This window comes from Lolium perenne, chromosome 6 (assembly GCF_019359855.2).
Source record: "Lolium perenne isolate Kyuss_39 chromosome 6, Kyuss_2.0, whole genome shotgun sequence".
In the NCBI taxonomy this organism is placed as follows: Eukaryota; Viridiplantae; Streptophyta; class Magnoliopsida; order Poales; family Poaceae; genus Lolium; species Lolium perenne.
In genome coordinates this window covers 91538717-91562404 of record NC_067249.2, presented here as the reverse complement: position 1 = coordinate 91562404, position 23688 = coordinate 91538717, and positions in this window count along the sequence as shown.

The window sequence follows — 23688 nt, the reverse complement described above, 5'->3', positions numbered from 1 at the left end:
TCTCATCGAGTTCTACTTTTCTTCCAGTCACTTCTTTAGTGAGAAATTCTTTCTCAAGAAAGGTTCCGTTCTTAGCAACAAAGATTTTGCCTTCGGATCTGTGATAGAAAGTGTACCCTATAGTTTCCTTAGGGTATCCTATGAAGACGCATTTCTCCGCTTTGGGTTCTAGCTTGTCCGGTTGTAACTTCTTTACATAGGCTTCGCAAACCCAAACTTTCAGGAACGACAGCTTAGGTTTTTTATTAAACCATAATTCATACGGTGTCGTTTCTACGGATTTTGATGGTGCTCTATTTAAAGTGAATGCGGCTGTCTCTAATGCATATCTCCAAAATGATAACGGCAAATCAGTAAGAGACATCATAGAACGAACCATATCTAAGAGAGTTCGATTACGACGTTCGGACACACCGTTTCGTTGTGGTGTTCCCGGCGGTGTCAATTGTGAAAGTATTCCGCATTTCTTTAAATGCATGCCAAACTCATAACTCAGATATTCACCTCCACGATCAGATCGTAGAAATTTAATCTTCTTGTTACGTTGATTTTCTACTTCACTTTGGAATTCCTTAAACTTCTCGAAAGTTTCGGATTTATGTTTCATGAAATAGATATACCCATATCTACTCAGATCATCTGTGAAGGTTAGAACATAACGATAACCACCGCGCGATGCTACGCTCATTGGTCCGCATACATCGGTATGTATGATTTCCAATAAGTCAGTAGCTCGCTCCATCATACCAGAAAATGGAGTCTTAGTCATTTTTCCCATTAGACATGCTTCGCATCTATCAAGTGACTCAAAGTCAAGTGATTCAAGTAATCCATCAGTATGGAGTTTCTTCATGCGTTTCACTCCAATATGACCAAGACGACAGTGCCACATATAAGTAGAATTATCATTCAATTTAATCCGCTTAGCATTAACGTTATGTATATGCGTATCACTACTATCGAGATCTAACAGAAATAAGCCATTCTTTTGTGGTGCTCGACCATAAAAGATATTATTCATAAAAATAGAACAACCATTATTCTCAGACTTGAATGAATAACCGTCTTGCATTAAACAAGATCCAGATATAATGTTCATGCTCAACGCATGTCGTCGTGGTGAACGAGCAGATGCCATAGGATGGCTTAGATTGGGGCCGAATGGACGCAAGAGGATTCGGGGGAGGGTTTGCGATCAGGTGGGAAGAGGTTCCGGATGGTTTCCTCAAGAACTTGGCCAAGGCCAGAGGTTGAAGAAGAAAGACACAAGGAAGAACTCCCTCTAGATCACCATTTTCATTGATTCACAAGTTACAGGCTCTGCCTTCCTACACACGCGCGTACCTACTTGCCTTTTTTTTTTGAAGAAGGGCTGCCCCCTCTCCTTATATAGGGGAGAGGGTGGCTTACACTGCAAGAAACCCTAACGGCATCTTTGACTGGACAAACTACTTTACAGAGCTACTGTACAAAGCTACTTTAACAGTCTACTGTACAAAGCTACTTTAATCATAGATGACACCGGGGCCTTCTTTTATCAGGGCTGCTGATGTCCTCCGGCTTCTTTGGACGTCACCTCTCTCTTTGGCGCCAGGGCTCTGAATAAAGTTACTTTGCTTGGCTCATCCTTGTCTTCTTGCTCTGAAGAGAATCTTTGACCAGACCTGCCGACAGGCTCTCCTTTCCGGTATCTTCTATACCGGGTTCCGGCATACCCCTTTGGGGATACCGGCTTAGCCTTGCTCTCCCGGATTCCTACTAGGCTTCCGGCAAGAACATTAAACCGGTATCTTGATGGCTCAAACCATCCGGTTTGGCATGCCTTTGGCATACCGGGGGTTATCCCCCCAACATTAGTCCCCGAAGCTGGTATAGTCTGGAGGATTCTATCCTACGGACCATGCCAGGTTTTCATCTTTTTAAGATACCGGTTTAGTCACTCATCTTTTGAGCTTGGATCCGGCACCTTTACCCTTGTTCCTTTTCTTCTCTTCGCAAGGCTTGTTCCGGCACCTCTTTTCTCCGGCACCTTGTGTCTTTACTCCTTCCTCGGCGAAGTCGAGAATATATCGGGTCCCGCGCTGCTGACATGCGCATCTTTATGAATCGACGCGCTGTCCGCCTGTCACAACGTTTCGACTCCCGCGCACGCATCTCATGCACCGCAGCGGATCCCACTACCTTTCGGGATCCCGCGTGCGCCTCGGTGGGGCCTCCGTTTTCGCGCGTGGATTCCTCCGCCACGTGGTGGCCCACGGCGCGAACCGTCGCGGGCCGAGAGGCGAACCGCCGCGGCCCGGCGGTTCCACGCCCACTTTCTCTCTCTTATATAAACGCAACTGCACGTTCCTCTTCATCTTCTTCGCATTCTTCTCCTTCGCGCACAGAGCTCCACGCCTTTGCGCCTCCGCCGCTCTCCGTCCGCCGTCGCCCGTTCGAGCTTCGGCGCCCGGCGAACTCACGCCGTGCCGCCGCCGGACTTCGCTGTGCGGAGATCTTTGGCAGCAACTTCTTCGCGTCTGCCGCATTTGTGCTTCTTCGCGAGCTTCTCCGCCTCGCCGTCGACGGTGCTCGCCGGCGGCTGTAGACCCGCTTCTCCGCCAGCAAACTCTCTCCCCAGCGACCGCGCCGCTCAAGGTTGGTATTAATTTCTCTTTACTCGCCGTTCGCTTGCTTTCCAGATCTTGAGCCTTTGGTGTTCTTATTTGCTCCTTTTTCTTTGGTTTTCCTCTTACTCGTAGATCTTCACGCGGGGTTCGAGTCTGGGATTTCTGTTTCTCCACCTACCCTCGCGATGTCCGACGAGGAATCCTCCTCCGCATCTTCTTCTTCCCTTTCTCTTAAGCGCCGTAGACCTTCTCCCGGTGAATCTACGGCCTCAGATCCAATGGAAACCGACTCCGGCAGCCAGCGAGAATCCGGTAACCCAAGAGTCCGGCGGCAACCTAGAATCCGGTAGCTTTAGCCAAGCTTCCGGTAGCCAAGAGGCCAGCAGCTCTGGCCAAGCCTCTAGCAGCTCCAGCCAATCTTCCGGCGAGGAGCCTTCCCCACCCACTCGCGGAGCCTGGATGGGCTCCAATGTTACTGAGTTCGAGATCGATTGGCTGTACCGGTCTCGAAGGATTCCGGAAGGAGTTTCCTGTCGGATTCGGATGACGAGATCGAACCGGATCCGGAAGACGACGAGTTTGTTGTTTTTCTTGCTCACTTTGAGCGTGGCTTCGGCCTTCCCGTCTCTACTTTTTTCCGGGAGTTCCTAGATTTCTACGAACTCCAACCTCACCACCTTCCTGGCAACGCCATTTTCTATCTCTCTTGTTATGCCACCTTCATGGAGGCTTACATCGGCATTCGTCCCACTTGTGAGACGTTTGCCCGCTTCTTCAACTTGCGGATCAACTCCGTCCAGGGCAAGGAGATTCCTAAGCCCAAGCCGCCCGTGCAGTGCGGCTCCTGCATCGTCGGCTCCCGCCAAGGGAGCACTTTTCTTAAGTTTACCGGCCTCGAGTCCTGCCGCACCTGGCAAGGAACTTTCTTCTACGTGAAGAACACCGGCCGCGCCGATCGCATCAACCTTCCTCCATACCAAGAGGGGCCCCCCAGCAGAGCCAACTGGAGCTACAACCCGAGGACAGAACATGCCGAAACCAATCGGGTGGTGCGCTTCTTGGCCTCTTTGAAGAAGGAGACCAACATCTGTTCCGACGATGTCATCCGGACTTTCATATCGCGCCGGGTGCTTCCTCTTAAGCGCCGCGCACATAGGATGAGCGAGATGTATGGCCCAGGCGATCCTACCAAGATCACCGGCCGTGCTCTCAGCAAGAAAGATGTTGTTCTCAAGGCTAAGCAGATTTGTCAAACTGCTATGCCTTTTACTTGGGAATGGGGCCTCCTTCCCCTCAGTTCCTCTAACCGTCCGACCCAAGAAGTAAGAGATTACGCACTTGGGGTTGTCTTTGCCGGTAAGTTTCTGCTTTTTCTAACTTTCTTTTTTACCTTGTTTCAGGCCAGGGACCGCTTCCCCTCTATCCAGGCCGAACCGCGAGGACCTCTCCGGAAGCGTGCCTTTGACTCCTTCGACCCGGATCCCTACATCTATTGGAAGGACCTGAAGATGGGGAAGACCCCGGCTGCGCGCCTTGGCCGGGACCCGCCGGAGCCCACCGGAAACCCCGAAGAGCTGGTTGTGCTGGAGGTACTTTCTTTTCCGGCTTCTTTCACTTTGCCACTATCGCTTTCTTGCGAATTGCTTCTTAGCCATATCCAACTCACAGATCCACGAGCGCGTGCCGCCCCTGCGCGCGCCGATGCCGGTCCTGAGTTTGTGGACAAACTCATGGCCCAGGGCCAGAAGAACAAGCAGCCGGTATCTACTGCCGGCTCCAGCCATGCTCCTCCCTCCAAGCGCTTCCGGACGGAGCCCTTGGGGGAGAAAGAAGTGGGCGTGCGCCGCTACGGGCGCAAAGCGATGCCAACCGCTTCCGGGTAATTTTCTTTTCCGGCTCGCCTCCTTTTCGCTAAGTTCTTTTTCCGGTTGCTTTTTCTCAACCATTGGTCTTTTTCTCTTTTCCTCAGCCCCGCTCTCAAGCTTGGCCCAAGGCCATCGGGCTCTGAGGGATCCGCAAGGACCTCAACCCCTCCTCCTCGTTCAAGCCCGGCACCCTCTGGCGCCGGCAACTCCTCTGCCTCCCTTTCGGGGGGCACAACTAGTCGGGCGTGCGGCCCCTTCATCGGATCACCGCACGGAGGAGGATCTTTCCTTTCTCCCGGAACACCAAGACACCGGCGCCAGCAACACCGCGCCGGAGAAAAGAAAGGCTGCCGGGCGGGCGGAGCCTTTTGCTCCTCCCGTCCTCGAAAAGACAACTTCCGCGCCGGAATCTTCCGCGCCGGAAGGCTCCAAGACGGGTGACGCTCCTAGCGCTCCCCCTTCTCCTCGCACCATCCTCATGCCTCCGCCTGAGGCTCCTCGCGCCCAGCCCTCCAAGGCCGCTCCTGGCGCGCCGCCGGCCAAGACTTCCGGGGCCTCTTCTACCGCGCCGCCGCCCAAGCCCTCCAAGCTCATCAAGGGGAAGGCGACGGCCTCCAGCGCCCCTTCGGGCGGCCAGCAGCCCTTGGTGCTGCACGTCTCCAAGGCTGCCAAAAGCGCCAGCATGAAGGCCACCGGCCTCCTTGGCCGCATTACGGAGTTCCAGCGCCAAGGCCGGGACCTGGGGCACCTCCTGCCGTATGCCCAAAAGTGGAACGCCGCGGACATCACTCCGGCGACCCGCGGCATGGGCAAGGATCGGCTGCCGGCACCTGATCTGTCGGGGATCGGAGCTCGAGGAGCACTTCATGCGGCTCCGGCTGCCGTAAAAGAGCTTGACAGCGCGTGGTATGATTCCACGAACAATCTAACGGTACGTTCTACTAACTTTCAACCTTTGCCGGTTTCTTTGTTTCCGGTTCTGCCTTATCTTTTCCTTAGTTCGTGCCGGTTTCTCTCTTGTCTATCTTCCCAGTCCCGAGTTTTGTGGTGAGAGCGCAGCTCTTAGCGCAAAACTTAACTTAAGATTTTAGCGTGAAACCGGCCTTGCCGATCCCGAGTTTCGGGTTAAACCTCTTCTTCTTAACACATAATTTACCTTAGAAACGCGCAAAACTGGCACTGCCAGTCCCCGAGTTTCGGGTTAAGAACTTTGTTCTTAGCGCAAAACTTAACTCATTTCTTCTTTTTCTTGAACAGGTCACCGCTGACACTCGGAAGGCCCTTTTCGAGGAGCTTTTGTGGGAGCACGGAGCTCACCGAGGCACATGACAAGTGCCAAGGTAAGTTTTGTTCCACCGGCATCTTTGCTACCGGAAGCCTTTTTTCCTTGTGATATCCATAATTTCTGTTCAACAGGTGATCCCGGAAGCTTCCATCGATGCTACGAAGGAGCAGCTCATGCGACCCAACGTACTATTTTCTCCTTTTTCCCTTGAACTTGGTTTCTTTTCGTTTTTACTAGTGTAACCTTGTTAACACTCTTTTTCCTGATTCTGGGGGAAAAGGACGAGCTCAACCGGCAGCACCAGGATGAGCTGAACGCCCTCAAGACCAGCTACCGGGATCTCAAGTCTCTGATTCAGCGGGGCTCGATCACGCCAAGGCCCTCAAAGCCGCTGAAGTGAGCGCAGCGGCCAAGTTGGACGAGGCTGCGGAGGATGCTTCCAATGCCACCGTGGTGTTGCGGGCAGAGGCTGGAGGAGATGGCCAAGGCCGGAAGGGCGCCGAGGAGAAGGCCGCGCGGCCGGAGGAGGAGCGTAAAGAGTGCGATCACCGATCCTGTGACCGATACACTTGCCCTTCGTAAGTTGCTTTCTTTTACATTTTGACTACTGCATACGAGCCTTTTTTCTTTCTAGCCCATTCTCTTTCCGTTATCTTTCATTCCGGACTCTTTTCCTTCCGGTCTCTTTTTCTTCCGGACTCTTCTCCTTCCGGTCTCTTTTCTTCCGGACTCTTTTCCTTAAACTTTTTCTTTCTTTGCATAGGCCTCTTTCCGGACTCGCAGAGGTATGCCGTCAAGAAGGTCGACGCGCAGCGCAAGGACAAGGGCCAAGCGGATCTTACCGTGCCATGGACGCCCAAGGACCATCTGGTCGCGCTTAACGCGCGGGTGTCCCATATGCGCTGCATAGACCGCAATCTTTCGGACATCACGATGTAGCTACCCAGCTATACAGACTTTGTGGCTGGCGAGGTGGTGCCGGACACCTTCTCCCTCATCAGCGACCGTCTGAAAGGTGCGGCAAGAGGATCCGCGAGTGGCAGTGCTCTGCTGCCCCGTGCTGGAGCGGACTCCGCCCTCCGCGTCGCCTGCTCCTGGTACCCGGAGCTCAACCTGGACGCACTTACCGGCGTGCGTGAGAAGCAGAAACGGATCTGGACCCCGATCCTCTCCGCCAAGCGGCAGGATCGCGCGTACCGCATCGCGGAGTATGCCGACATGCGCACCTTCATCCCTCCCCCTCCGGCGTCACGGACTATCTCGACGAGGAGGAGGATGAAGCCGAAGAAGAGCTTACGGATGACGCCGATGCCGGTGCTGCTCCTCAGGAAACCCCGCCGCATGATGATTCCCTTTGAAGTGTTTGCTCATTATATCTGCTGGTCCTGTTGCTCTAAGACAATATCTGTTAAATTCTGCCCCGGAATGCCGGGGCTTATGATGTAAGACTTAAGTTTGCCTGTGGTTGTGCTACAACATTTCCTGCCGGTAGGTTATACCGGTAGTTAAGTATCTATGAGTTTGCCTTAGCATAATTTGCTTTTGGTTTTGATTTTATCCTGCACTGCAAAGATTTCTCAATTGCTCCCGCATCCAATTTGATGCATACTTGGTTCTTTTGCCTTGGCTCTGCCTGCCTTCTCTGGGCGTTCTTTGGCGTATGAGCACAAGGTTCTTTCACCAAACAAGCATCTTCTTGAACTTAGAAATAACTTTGAAATTTTGCAAAAAACCGGTTTAACCGGGGTTAGTTAAACTTTCCGGATTGTTCTTTCCTGCTCTCCCTTTTCGCAGTTCATGTGCTTATCTCCTACCGGTTTATCTTGCTTGCCATGAAGCCGGTTTGCGGACAGCAGAGTCGAAGACTCCGGTAGGATTTAGCACACTACTACACCGGAAAGAAAAAACATTCAATAAGCAACCGGTAAACTGAAAAAATAAACAAGTTACATGCAACTTAAGTTGGGGTAGTCCCCGAGATTCACTCGAGGTTCCGGCATCTTTTATTCATAGCATATAAGGTACAAAAAGGAACTTCTTACACCACCACTTCAAGAGTAGAAAGGGCGCAACAGAGCTACGTTCCATGGACGCTTGCTCTTCTCTCCGACTGTCCGCCTTTCCTTTCTTCCACTCCTGTGCATCGATCAAGTAGTATGCATCATTGTGAAGCACCTTGCTTACAATGAAGGGACCTTCCCATGGTGGCAAGAGCTTATGCCGGCCTTCGGTCGCTGCACTGTGCGAAGTACAAGATCTCCTTCCCGGAAAACTCTCGGGTTAACCTTAGGTTATGATAGCGTCTTAGGTTTTTCTTGGTAAATGGCTGTTCTTGCCAAAGCCAGCTCTCTTGCTTCTTCCAAGCAAGTCGACATCATTTTCTCTGGCCTCTTTGACCTCTTGCTCAGTATAGAGCTGTACCCTTGGTGAATCATGAATGATATCGGTTGGTATCACCGCTTCGCTCCATAAACCATGAAGAAGGGAGTGTATCCGGTAGACCGGTTTGGAGTTGTTCTTATACTCCACAAGATGCGATGGTAGCTCATCGAGCCAACATCCCGGTGACTTTTCCACCGCATCAATGAGTCTGGGCTTGATACCAGAAAGCACCAAAGCATTCATTCTTTCCACTTGGCCATTGCCTTGTGGATGTGCCACTGAGCACAAATCCAGCCGGATGTTCTTTTCTTCACAGAACCTTTTGAACTCACCTTGAGCAAAGTTGGTTCCGTTATCGATGATGATCTTTGTGCGGGTATCCATACCGCAAAATGACATCTTTCAAGAATTTCACAGCTGTATGCCCATCACACTTTGCGATAGGTTTTACTTCCAGCCACTTGGTGAACTTATCCACCATAACCAAGATGTGGGTCATGCTGCTTCTTGCAGTTTTGAATGGGCCAACCATGTCAAGGCACCAAACGGCGAATGGCCATGTTAGCGGTATTGTCTTTAAACCGGATCTTTGGGGTATGGTTTTGCTTGGCGTACCTCTGGCAGCCGTTGCATTTTCTTACCAAATCCTCAGCGTCCTCCAAAGCAGTGGGCCAATAGAACCCATGCCGGAAAACTTTTGCTACCAAAGCCCTTGATGAAGCATGATGCCCACATTCTCCTTGGTGAATTTCCTCAAGCATCTCTTTTCCTTCCTCCTGGTTCCACACATCTTTGAAGGACACCGTAACGCTTCTCTTGTACACCTCACCATTGATGAATGTGTAAGCTTTGGACCTTCTTTGTATCCTCCTTGATTCATTTTCGTCAGTAGGCAAGGTGCCGCCGATCAGGAATTCCTTAATAGGTTTAACCCACGATGGTATTTCTCTAACCAAAAACACCGGTGCATCTATCTCCATGCTATCTACCAGCATCGTTTCTTCCGGTATGGGTACAGCGGTCCCGAGCCTACGGAGCGATCCCGAGCTTGCGGGCAGTCCCGGGTTCCCTTCATCGATATCCATGGGTACTATGTGTGACTCTGGTACAAAAATTGATTCGACTCCGGGCTCGGTTTGATCGATGGCACTCTTAGGTGAGCCAAAGCTATTCGGGAGGAATTTCTTGCCTAGATGAGCCCAGCTTGGACAAAGCATCCGCGGCCTCATTTTACGCTCGCGGCACATGGTGAAACTCACACCCTTCGAAGAATCCGGCAATCTTTTGCACGTGAAACCGGTACGAGGCCATGTTGGCATCTTTTGCATCCCAATCTCCGGAACAGCTGCTGTACCACAAGGTCCGAATCTCCGTAGCAAATGATCCGGTGCACCGATTTCTTTTGCGACCTTAAGCCCATGGATCAAAGCTTCATATTCAGCGACATTGTTTGATGCCCTGAAATGCACTTGTAAAACATACCGAGGTGATCTCCTTTTGGGGAAGTGAGCACCACACCGGCACCTAGACCTTCCTTGAGCTTGGATCCGTCAAAGTGCATCTTCCAGTATTCTATCCTCTCGATCTCGCGGCTTGTACCGCATCTCCGCCCAATCAACAAGGAAATCAGCCAAAGCCTCGTGATTTTATGGCATCTCTTCTTTCATACACCGGTACGTACGGTGATATCTGGATTGCCCATTTCGCAATCCGGCTGGCATCTTTGTTGCACATGATGTCGGAAATTGGTGCTTCGCTCACCACTTTCATGGGGTGCTCCTCAAAGTAGTGCTTGAGCTTGGTGGCGGCCATGTACACGCCATAAGTCATTTTCTCGAAGTGAGGGTAGTTTTGTTTTGAGAGGGAAAGCACCTCGCTCAAGTAGTATACCGGCCTCTGGACGGTTTTTCTTCCTCTTCTCTTTCAACTACAACCACTACACTCACAACCCGGTTTGTTGCTGCTATGTATAACAGCATAGGCTCTCTTTCTAAAGGTGAAGCCGGTATGGGTGCTGTGGCTAGCATTGTTTTCAGCTCTTTAAACGCTGCGTGCTGAGGGGTCCAGGACGAACGTGTCGGATTTTTTCATGAGAGCATAGAGTGGCAGAGCTTTTTCTCCCAACCTGCTTACAAACCGGCTTAGCGATGCCAAGCTTCCTGTAAACTTTTGCACATCTTTTAACTCTCGAGGGATAGCCATTCTTTCTATTGCTCGGATCTTTACCGGATTAACCTCTATGCCCCGGCTTGATACTAAGAAACCGAGCAGCTTGCTTGCGGGGACACCAAAGGTGCATTTTGCCGGATTGAGTTTCATCCGAACCGTCTTAGGTTATCGAATGTTTGCCGGATGTCATCGATTAAAGTGTTCTTTACCTTAGTTTTTATCACGATGTCATCCACATAGACTTGTACATTTTTTCCAATTTGATCAAACAAGCATTTTACGCATACAAATGCCGTACGTTGCACCGGCGTTGCGCAACCCAAAAGGCATAGTGACATAGCAATAAGCCCCGTGCGGGGTAATGAACGCAGTTTTTATTTGATCTTCCTTTTTCAAAGGAATTTGGTGGAAACCGGAATAGGCATCCAAGAAGGACAACAACTCACACCCAGCGGTTGAATCAATCACTTGATCGATTCGTGGCAAAGGAAAAGGATCCCTTGGGCAAGCCTTGTTCAGGTTGGTGTAGTCGATGCACATGCGCCACACCTTCGGAGCTTTTGCCTCCGTGTTCTCATCTTTCTTCTTTTCAACCATTACCGGATTGGCCAGCCACTCGTGTGCGTGACCTCCACAATGAACCCGGCAACTAGCGACTTGGTTACCTCTTCTCCTATGATCTTTCTTCTGTCTTCGCCGAACCGGCGCGATGGTTGCCGCACCGGCTTGGCATCTTTCCGGACGTTTAGAGAGTGCTCAGCCAGCTCCCTCGGAACACCTACCAAATCATCGATTGACCAGGCAAAGATATTCCGATTCTCACGGAGGAAGCCGACGAGCGCGCTTTCCTATGCTTGGTCAAGGCCGGCACCGATACGAACGGTGCGCTCTGGTAAGCCGGATCCAGACAATGTTCTTTGTTTCATTGGTTGGCTTGAATGCCGGTGTGCCCATGCTTTCACTCATTGCTGCTAAGCTCATTTGCGAGATTGAGCCAGCGCAGCTGTCTGCATTCTTTTCTTTTCCTCCGCGATCACTAGCGATTCTGCTAAGTTTGATCCGGCAGATCTTGTTTCAGTGAGATCTTATAATTTCCCACCACAGTCAATGGCCCACGAGGTGCCGGCATCTTCATCTTGAGGTAAGCCGTATGAGTGGTGGCCATGAAGGGCTGCCAATGCCGGTCTCCCCGAGAATGCATGGTAGGGCTGTCTAGATCCACCACCTCAAACTCCAGATTTTCCACCCGGCAATTGTCACGTCCTCCAAATGCCACGTCCACCCGAACTTTTCCTATCGGGGCACAGGACAAGCCAGGAACAATCCGTGGAACGTTGTGCGCGTTGGCTGAAGCATGTTTTCTCGTTATGCCCAGCGTTTGCATGGTGTGCTTGTACATGATGTTGATGCTATCGCCATTGTCTATCAGCACCTTGCTGAACTTCACTCGAGTTTGCGGCCCTTTCATGATCGGGTCCACAACAAGAGCATATCCACCGGATTAGGCATGATCTTTGGGTGATCCTTGGATGACCAGGTAATTTCTGATTGGACCACATCATGTACTTGGGAACCGGCATCACAAAGCATTGACCTCCATGGAGCGCCGGTGTACACTTTGCCGGTCTGTTGGCTCGGTGACAAAGACAACACAGCACAGATGCGGATCTTCGTAAACATTCCGGCCTAAAGGTGCCGGTGGAGGTGGCTGGTTATCATTTTGCTCCACCCGGTTAACTTCTTTGTCTGCTTTGCGGTTTGGCTTGCCGGTAAGGCGTTTGCCCGGTAAGTGGTGGTGGTGGCGGTAGCTGTTGTTGCTGCCGCGGCATGTCTTGCGGTGGCCGCGCATCTTTCACTGTTCCTTTTTGCATCAAGTACTTGGTCCAGGTACAATCCTTTGTCGGATGGTTTGACGGATGTGCCGATTCGGCGTGTGCCACCGGCAAGGCTGATCCATGGCAGCTTCCATGGTGTATTTTGCGGGTTCTTGCCGGTTCTTCTTGGACCCAAGGTTTCTTTTCCACCCATTGTTTCTTAGGACCCGCCCATGGCTGCGATCCGGTTTTTGCCTCTGGCTGTCGCTGGCCTCAAAGTTTTCTGCCAAAGCAGAACTTGCTGCGGACCGTACCTTCGATCCGGAAACTCTTCTCTTCTTTTGTTATTCCGGTTGTCCCGATGCTGTTCGTGGCGCAATTGTTCCGGCTCGGTTGCCGTTGCCGGCTCGTTGGGTCTCCCAACGCATAGCTATCCGCCACACGTATCATTTACGCCAACGTTGTCGGCATGTTGCGCTGCAACTTTTGCCACAACGGTGAACCTCTTCTCGCATCCACCGCTAAACCAAGCAATGGCTTGTGCCTCGATTACCCCTTCACGGGAGTTCCTTGTGGTGTTCCACCGGGCAGATAATCCCGGTGCTGTTTCGTTCGGACGCTGCACACACGAGCAAGTTCTTGCGGCTTTGTTTGGCCTCTCGATAGGTGCTGCTGAAATTGCTCACAAAGGCCTCCTCAAAATCCAGCCAGCCATTTATGCTTCCTGCCGGCAAGTTGTTTAACCAGATTCTTGCCGGTCCAACCAAAAACGATGGTATGATTCTCACGGCCCAACGCCGGTTTCCTCCTCTGCTACGGTTCCTCCACACTTTGCAACGTATACCGCGGTCACGTAATCCGCGAGCCAATCTTCCGGCTTTGTGGTGCCGTCATACGTTTTGTGTCACGGGCAACATAAAGTTGCGAATCGGTGGTTTTTCTTTCATGATCCTTGGGCCAAAACACTTTGGACCTGGAGGACCTTCCTCCTCGATCATTTCGACAAGTACACTCTATCCAGACGGTGCCTCGCATCCCGTTCCTAAGTATCTCTCTCCCAAGCGTTCTCCCAACGGGTTCCGGTATCTTTGCCGGTCTGGTGGAATCGGCTTCATCGTAACATTCGGCATCATGCCCTTGCCTGCCGGTATCTTGGGGGATCCATTTCCTCCTCGTCGTACGCTGCCTTGCAGCTCGATAGTTTTGCCCGGTCTCATATCTACCGGCATGATTGTTTCGGCATAGCCTCTGGCGTAGCCTCGCTCTGCCCCTTGGCTTTTTCTACCGGCATCGTGTTGCCGGCTTGTTGCTTTCCGGCAAGAACCGGATCGTACACGGTCATCTGCTGCGCATTCACTTCTTTTTCTCTCCTTCTATCCGGATGGGGGACGAAGCCTGCCCATGGGATTTGCTACCGGCATTCTTTGTTGAACGCGGATTTTGAGGCCGCGCTGCCTTGTTCACTTAGCACCGGCAAGATTTTGTCGCTTCTATGGTTTCCGGCAGCTCTCGACGCGCTCTTGCTGCTTTACCAAAGCCTCTCCTAAAGCGACTCACATAGCTCTACCGCAGCCTTAGCAGCTTTTATAGTTTTATCCGGGCTGCTATACTTAGGTTTTTCCACGATGCTAACAGATGCAGAGAGGCGCTCTTGCCGGCAAAAATCTCCTTGCGCAAATCTTGATCTAGGTTGCGAGCTTTTTAGCCGGTTTTCCGGCACCCTAGCAAAGATGCGCGCTAACGAAGCAAAGCCATGGGCAGCGTTGTACTCACGTACGGTTAGGTTCAGCTCGCGCTGCGCCACGACGATGTCCTTGCCGCTCTCCGGCATCTTACGGCGCTGCGCCTCCCGGCTCAGCTTGAGCCGCTGCCGGGTCGATGTTCTGCGCGATGGGGGTGGCGAGGACGTTCATCGCCGCCTGGAGCGGTGTCTCCGGTGGCGCGGATGATGCTCCCTGCGCTCGCGCCACGCTCAGCCGGTGGCTTAGCCGCACGGGTCGAAACCGCGCGACCGGCACCTTCAGCCGCAACCTCCTTTCCTGCACCAGCCACACCGGTCATCATTACCTCAACGCTACCGGTGGCGCGGCCAGCACAAAGCCATCTTGGCGGGTCCGGTGCCACCAGCACCGGCGAGAGGCGCTGGCGCACGGGGACGGTGCCGAGGTAGACGCGGTGGCTGCCGAACTCGATGATGCGGCCGTTCTTGGGGAAGACGCCGCCGTTGGCGAAGCAGCCCGCGTTGTCGTTGATGAAGTCCATGGCGTAGATGCTCTGCACCAACGCGGACACCGTACGCTCGCCGGAGACCTCGAGGACGCCCGCCCGAATGTGAACTCCATCAAGCGCCACTTCATGCCCCACGGTGGGCGCCAACTGTCGTCGTGGTGAACGAGCAGATGCCATAGGATGGCTTAGATTGGGGCCGAATGGACGCAAGAGGATTCGGGGGAGGGTTTGCGATCAGGTGGGAAGAGGTTCCGGATGGTTTCCTCAAGAACTTGGCCAAGGCCAGAGGTTGAAGAAGAAAGACACAAGGAAGAACTCCCTCTAGATCACCATTTTCATTGATTCACAAGTTACAGGCTCTGCCTTCCTACACACGCGCGTACCTACTTGCCTTTTTTTTTTGAAGAAGGGCTGCCCCCTCTCCTTATATAGGGGAGAGGGTGGCTTACACTGCAAGAAACCCTAACGGCATCTTTGACTGGACAAACTACTTTACAGAGCTACTGTACAAAGCTACTTTAACAGTCTCATCGTACAAAGCTACTTTAATCATAGATGACACCGGGCCTTCTTTTATCAGAGCTGCGATGTCCTCCGGCTTCTTTGGACGTCACCTCTCTCTTTGGCGCCGTGGCTCGAATAAAGTTACTTTGCTTGGCTCATCCTTGTCTTCTTGCTCGAAGAGAATCTTTGACCAGACCTGCCGACAGTGCTCTCCTTTCCGGTATCTTCTATACTGGTTCCGGCATACCCCTTTGGGGATACCGGCTTAGCCTTGCTCTCCCGGATTCCTACTAGGCTTCCGGCAAGAACATTAAACCGGTATCTTGATGGCTCAAACCATCCGGTTTGGCATGCCTTTGGCATACCGGGGGTTATCCCCCCAACAACGCATGCAGGTACATAATAACAATTATTTAGGCTTAAAACTAATCCCGAAGGTAGATGTAGAGGAAGTGTGCCGACTGCGATCACATTGACCTTGGATCCGTTTCCAACGCGCATCGTCACTTCATCTTTCAGCAGTTGTCGTTTATTCTTGAGTTCCTGTTTCGAGTTACAAATGTGAGCAACCGAACCAGTATCAAATACCCAGGTACTAGAACGAGAACCAGTGAAATGAACATCTATAACATGTATATCAGATATACCTTCTTTCTTCTTCTTGACAAGGCCGCTCTTCAGATCAGCCAAATACTTGGAGCAATTACGCTTCCAGTGTCCCTTCTCCTTGCAGTAATAGTACTCAGCATCAGGCTTAGGGCCGTTCTTAGGTTTCATAGGAGGCGTGGCAGCTTTCTTGCCACCCTTCTTGAATTTTCCCTTAGACTTGCCCTGTTTCTTGAAACTGGTGGTCTTGTTGACCATCAACACTTGGTGCTCTTTCTTGATCTCAATCTCAGCAGCTTTTAGCATGCCAAAGAGTTCAGGTAACTCCTTGTTCATGTTCTGCATATTGTAGTTCATCACGAAGTTCTTGTAACTTGGTGGCAGTGATTGAAGGACACGATTAATCCCCAGTCTGTTAGGAATCACTATTCCCAAGTCACTGAGTTTCTTCGCATGCCCGGTCATGGCGAGCATGTGCTCACTAACGGAGCCGCCTTCTTCCATCATGCAGCTGAAGAATTGTTTCGATGCTTCATAGCATTCCACGGCCGCATGAGTCTCAAAAATAGCTTTCAGCTCTTTCATCAACTCATGAGGATCGTGGTGCTCAAAACGTTTTTGAAGATCGGATTCCATCGCACAGATGGCACACCGAACTTGAGAGTACCGAATTTTCCGAGTCTCGTAAACAGCTTTTACTTCATCGGTTTCAGTTTCTGCAGGAGGGTCACCTAGCGGTGCATCAAGCACATATTGCAGATTTCCGCCAGAGAGGAAGATCCTCACATGACGGAACCAGTCGGTGAAGTTGCTACCGTTGCTCTTAAGTTTCTTTTTCTTTAGGAACTGATTAAAATTGATTGGGGACGCCATCTCTACAACATATATTTGCAAAAGTTTAGACTAAGTTTATGACAAATTGAGTTCAAATTTTAATTCAACATAATTAAAAAACTAGGTGAACTCCCACTCAAAACAATATCCCTCGCATTGTCTTAGTGATCACACGAACCAAATCCACCATACCTAAACCCGATCATCACGAGAAAAGGTGTGATTTCAATGGCGAACACTCAAAATGTTCATCATATCAACCATATGATTCATGCTCTACCTTTCGGTATCACGTGTTCCGAGACCATGTCTGTACATGCTAGGCTCGTCAAGGCCACCTTAGTATCCGCATGTGCAAAACTGTCTTGCACCCGTTGTATGTACTTATTGAATCTATCACACCCGATCATCACGAGATGCTTCGAAACGACAAGACTTGGTAACGGTGCTACTAAGGATGAACACTTTATTATCTTGAGATTTTAGTGAGGGATCATCTTATAATGCTACCGTCGCGATCTAAGCAAAATAAGATGCATAAAAGGATTAACATCACATGCAGTTCATATGTGATATGATATGGCCCTTTTGTCTTTGCGCCTTTGATCTTCATCTCCAAAGCAAGGACATGATCTCCATCATCTTCGGGTATGATCTCCATCATCATCGGCGTAGCGTCAAGGTCAATGGCGCCGTCTCCATGATTGTCCTCCATGTAGCAACTATTACAACCTTTGAAATACTACTCAACATGAAATTTAAAGACAACCATAAGGCTCCTGCCGGTTGCCACAATACAATAATGATCAACTCATACATATTCATCATCACATTATGGCCATATCACATCACCAAACCCTGCAAAAACAAGTTAGACGTCTCTAATTTGGTTTGCATATTTTACGTGGTTTAGGGTTTTCGAGAGAGATCTAATCTACCTACGAACATGAACCACAACGTTGATACTAATGTTTTCAATAGAAGAGTAAATTGAATCTTCACTATAGTAGGAGAGACAGACACCATAAAGCCTCTTATGCAATACAAGTTGCATGTCGAACGAGGAACAAGTCTCATGAACGCGGTCATGTAAAGTTAGTCCGAGCCGCTTCATCCCACTATGCCACAAAGATGCAAAGTACTCAAACTAAAGATAACAAGAGCATCAACGCCCACAAAACCATTGTGTTCTACTCGTGCAACCATCTATGCATAGACACGGCTCTGATACCACTGTAGAATAACGTTGCATAGAAAACAAAAATTTTCCTACCGCGAACACGCAATCCAAGCCAAGATGCAATCTAGAAGACGGTAGCAACGAGGGGGTATCGAGTCTCACCCTTGAAGAGATTCCAAAGCCTACAAGATGAGGCTCTTGTTGCTGCGGTAGACGTTCACTTGCCGCTTGCAAAAGCGCGTAGAAGATCTTGATCACGATCGGTTCCGGCGCCACGAACGGGCAGCACCTCCGTACTCGGTCACACGTTCGGTTGTTGATGAAGACGACGTCCACCTCCCGTTCCAGCGGGCAGCGGAAGTAGTAGCTCCTCTTGAATCCGACAGCACGACGGCGTGGTGTCGGTGGTGGTGGAGAAGTCCGGCGGAGCTTCGCTAAGCGTGCGGGAAGTGGAGGAGCGGGGCGGCTAGGGTTTGGGGAGAAGGGGGGTGCCGGCCACTATGGGGTGCGGCCACCTTGGTGGTGTTTGAGGTGGCCGGCCCCCTCCCCCTTGGCCCTCATTATATAGGTGGAACCCCAAGAGTTGGTCTCCAAGTCTTCGAATAAGACCCGAACCAAAAACCTTCCATATGGAGGGGAAACCTAGCCAAGCTAGGACTCCCACTAGAGGTGGGAGTTCCACCTCCCATATGGGGGGGTGGCCGGCCCCCTAAGGGGGAGTCCACTTGGGACTCCTCCCCCACTAGGGTTGGCCGGCCATGGAGGTGGAGTCCCATGTGGACTCCACCTTCCTTGGTGGTTTCTTCCGGACTTTTCTAGAACCTTCTAGAACCTTCCATAGAACCTTCCGCTTCAATTTAATTCACATAAAATGACATCCTATATATGAATCTTATTCTCCGGACCATTCCGGAACTCCTCGTGATGTCCGGGATCTCATCCGGGACTCCGAACAAATATTCGAACTCCATTCCATATTCAAGTACTACCATTTCAACATCCAACTTTAAGTGTGTCACCCTACGGTTCGTGAACTATGCGGACATGGTTGAGTACTCTCTCCGACCAATAACCAATAGCGGGATCTGGAGATCCATAATGGCTCCCACATATTCAACGATGACTTTAGTGATCGAATGAACCATTCACATACAATACCAATTCCCTTTGTCACATGATATTTTACTTGTCCAAGGTTTGATCTTCGGTATCACTCTATACCTTGTTCAACCTCGTATCCTGACAAGTACTCTTTACTCGTACCGTGGTATGTGATCTCTTATGAACTCATTCATATGCTTGCAAGACATTAGACGACATTCCACCGAGAGGGCCCAGAGTATATCTATCCGTCATCGGGATGGACAAATCCCACTGTTGATCCATATGCCTAAACTCATACTTTCCGGATACTTAATCCCACCTTTATAATCACCCATTTACGCAGTGGCGTTTGGTGTAATCAAAGTACCTTTCCGGTATAAGTGATTTACATGATCTCATGGTCATAAGGACTAGGTAACTATGTATCGATAGCTTATAGCAAATAACTAAATGACGAGATCTTATGCTACGCTTAATTGGGTGTGTTCATTACATCATTCATACAATGACATAACCTTGTTATTAATAACATCCAATGTTCATGATTATGAAACTAATCATCCATTAATCAACAAGCCAGTTTAAGAGGCATACTAGGGACTTCTTGTTGTCTAAATATCACACATGTACTAATGTTTTGGTTAATACAATTATAGCATGATATATAAACATTTATCATAAACATAAAGATATAAATAATAACCACTTTATTATTGCCTCTAGGGCATATCTCCTTCACATGTTATTTATCTTTATGGAGAGACACCTCTAGTGAACTGTGGACCTCGGTCCTTTCTTTTACACAGATAAAATAATCTACTGCGAATACCTGTTCTGTTTCCTTACTGCAAGCATTGTTCTCTTTATTTCAATGTAAACAAACATTTTCTTTCCACACTATACGTCTAATCCTTTGTTTTCAGCAAAACCAGTGAGATTGACAACCCCACTGTAAGTTGGGGCAAAGTATTTTGGTTGTGTTGTGTGCATGTTCCACGTTATTGCTGACACCGGTAGTGCGTCCTGCCAAAGTCAGCCAACAACACCTTCAGAAGTGATTTCTTTCCCCTACTTCTCGATTAACCTTGGTTTCTTACTGATGGAAAACTTGGTGTTGTGCTTATCATACCTTCTTTTGGGGTTTCCCAACTGTGTGCTCTGCACAACATCACGCGCCATCGACACGGTTTGGAGATTGAAGACGAAGGACATCTAAAAAATTCTGCTGTAATTTTCTTTTTTATGAGGTACTTTGTACCATTCCATATTTATCTTAATGGGAAGGTCTTTTTTGATTTTTTATAAAGAAAACCAAAGCAAATCGCTCCAGAAAATAACCATCTGATCCCATGCCTGCCTGGCATTTCCTACCTTCCCAAATTGCGCGGCCAGACAAAATGAAACAACAAATCTAATCCACTCCAACCCTTCTAGAAGCTTCAGCCTCCTTTGCTCCCCTCCCAACTTCCCTACTCTTTCGTCCGCCCCAACTCCAAACCCTAGCTTCCACTAGCCGCCGCAGCTCCATGGATCGGATCGTCGGCAGCAAGTATAAGCTGGGCCGCAAGATCGGGAGCGGCTCCTTCGGGGAGATCTACCTCGGTTCGACCTCGATCCCCCCACCTTCGATTTCCTTCCTCCAGTGGCTCGATAAACCATGTTCATGGATATCTTACGTGGTTCGTTGACTTCTCTCTACAGCGACGCACGTCGACACGTACGAGATCGGCGCCGTGAAGATCGTGAGCTCCTATTATTTACTTTACACACATTGTTATTGTTTACTTTACACATATTGCTTAATACGATGATCTGTTGCTTGCAAATTAATACTGGTGGGGTTTGGACGATAATCGTAAGGTGGATTATTAGTCATAGACGCAGTTGGATTACGGTCTATGTATTATGTTGTAGGGATTTCTATTTTCGCGCCCTCGGGTCCTTAGTTGTACTCAGTTTTCCTCAAATCTTTGTCTGAAACCCGCAGAAGGAGCTCGGACGGAAGGAATCCGTTTAGTTGAACGTTCCGTGTTGACGTGTGGGACCACGTCGTTTGTGGGGCCGCGTCGTGTGGGACAGGTAGGAAGGGACTGCGCGGGACAGGACGAGATCGTGTTTGGTTGTACGTGAGAGCTAGGTTTTGTCTCTCTCGGCCCAAATTGGTATTTTTAAGAGCACCTTTTCCCCTCTTTCTCTCTATGTCTTTTTCACCAAATTAGTATCAAATCTAGAGAAGTTTCTATTTCTGTCTTTCTTCAATTATTTATGCCTTTTGGTCCTATGGCATTAAATCTAGTAGCAAATATAGAAGCTAGTATATGATAAATTCATAGCAGCGTAATGAGAAAACTAAGTATAATACATAAACTGCATACAACAGCCAAAAGCAGCCAATAACGTTGTTAATGTTCACGACAAACTAAGCTGAAAAAAATACAATACACACGCAATGTATGGCCAACAAGAAGATTCCTCATTCCTTATATATTTCTTCGTCGCTCCATTCGTGCATTATCCCAAGGAAATATTCATTGAACTCCTTCCGTGCAGTGTGCGGCCAATATATCCCCCAAACAGTATGGCCTGTGTTCATTTCTCAGACCGTAGTTTCCCATTCTATCCACATATCGTGGCCACTCATCCCAGGCCTTTGTATCATGAATGTACTCTCTGATATAACCCAAATCGGCATAGTAGATGCAGCCAGGTCGAAGTGTCGGGTGCACTCTGGTGTCGACGGAGATACACCGGATATAATGCACGAAGAAGGCATGACTGCCAATGTTACTGACCGGATGGAGAGACCGGCTCTGAGTGTCCACACGGTACACCAATGGTTGGTCCTCCAAAAGCATGTTTTCCAACAACACAAGCAACAGATCACCATCCGACTTCACAAGATAGAACTTGTCATTTCCAAGTTGTGGAAATGAAATTAGTGTCTCCATCTTGACGATTAAGGTTTCATGCTGCCGTAACCAGACATTGGTGCACACTATTCTTCCGGACTCAAAATTGTCCACAACTATTGCATACAGTTCACCATTGAACGGGGTAATGCAACGCAAACCATGGTTCTCGATCAAAAATCTTCCTTCTCCCCAATCTTCATATATATCCTTAGTTGGAGTGCTCTCATCAACCCAACTAATTTCGTTCGGGTAATGTGAGCAAACGAAGACCATAGTCGGGGATTTGATTACAGTGACCGAATCCAGAAAAACAGATGGCATCTGCGCCTCAAACATAGTGTTCGATGCCTTTGTGAGTGGGTTCAGAAGCCGTATCTTGTGCGGCAGGTTCTTCTGGGCAAGCACGATGACGCCACGGCAAAAGCCGATGAAGTAGTATCTAAAATATATTGATGAAGATAACATTCAGCACTAAGATTGAAAATAAGAATAGATTAACCCTATAGATATGGAGGAATTTGAACCTTGCACGAACTTCCGATAGATCTATGGTGACGTAGTGGGATGTGCCGAGTTCGAGGAAGGTGAACTCAGCGGCGCGTGGAAGGGCGTGGTCTACCATGATCCATTCGTGCAGATGCACGTCGGGATCAGGTAAACCTGATTGCCAATTTCTACAGACTTCCCTCATAGCAGAGTAGGCGTCCACGTACTCCTCATTCGCCAGTAAGCATTCGCCGATCTTTTGAAGTGGTCCGTCAGCCATGAGAGATGCCCAGCTCACGGAGGCGCCGCGCTTGGATGCGCCGCCCTTGGGGGCGACGGGCTCGGCGGCGACGGGCTCGGATGCGATGGGCTCGGAGGCGACGGGCTCGGGGGCGATGGCCGCCGACGCATTCTTCTTCTCCATCGCCGGCAGGGCTCGTACGGCGGTTGGGGTGTTTCCTTCGATTTGGAGAAGTTGATAGGACGTGAGAGGCGTGGTTTCGTGCGTGAGCGAGAATGAGACGTACTGTGTGCAGAGGGAGGGAGAGAGGGGCTTACGCGTCCTAAATGCGACCCGCATCCTACGTGTCCACTATTACACGTTTGCACCGCGACACGCGTCCTCGAGTCTAACCCTGGAAATTTAGATATACTTAGGTATACCCTCGAGTCATATACTAGCATTTTTTGTGTGCTCAGTTTTCCTCTTGAGTGCTAATACTGGCTAGTGCAATATACTCAGTTTTACCCTCAAGTGGCTGGTTAACAGAGAGTCAACAAATGGGGTTAACTAGTTAAATGAGTTATTTAATGTGCAAAAAATTCCGAAAAAGAGTGGCACTTACTTATGGAGTCTTTACCACAAATTACCACTTCTCAAATCATAGATAAATCAAGTTTGACCACAAATTGCCACTTCTCAAATCACCTAGTAGCTATGAAGGTGCATGGTTTTCCACAATAAGCCCTACCCAAAACAGCTTTCCCCAAAACATACTTTGTCTGAATGATGCCATAATTTTCACACTCATGTATATTTGTATTGCAAATAATTTGAGGTAGGCCAAGATGGGTTTCATTGTACAAAACACGCATTTTTCATTTTTAAATCTCATATTTGAATCCCTTAGTATGTTTACTACTCACTTGCCCTTGGTTTCTTGATACTACTCAGTTTTGCCCTCTTCCTTCACAAATTCTCACAGACGCCCAACATTGCCCTGATTGGTCTAGCCCATGTCACACGGATTATGCCCGCCGACCGTTGATCGTATGATTTAATGGGCAGGATAACCCCTATCTCTCTCTCTGGTCGGGGCCACCACCCTCTCTCTCTGTCGGCGGTTAGCTTCCACCCTCTATGTATGCTAAAGGGCGGTTATCCAGTACGCTAAAGTTTGGTTTTCTGCATTATTTTTCACGAGCTAAATTATAAACTCTTTTAGGCATTATTTTTCACGCAAAAAATGATAAACCATCACCGATTTGTACTTTTCACGCAAAAAATGATACACCATCACCCATTTGTTGTAGCCATTACTTTTCACGCAAAAAATGATACACCATCACCAATTTGTTGTACCCATTACTTTTCACGCAAAAAATGATAAACCATCACCGATTTCTTGTAGCCACTACTTTCACGCAAAAAATGATACACCATCACCAATTTGTTGTAGCCATTACTTTCCACGCAAAAAGTGATAAAC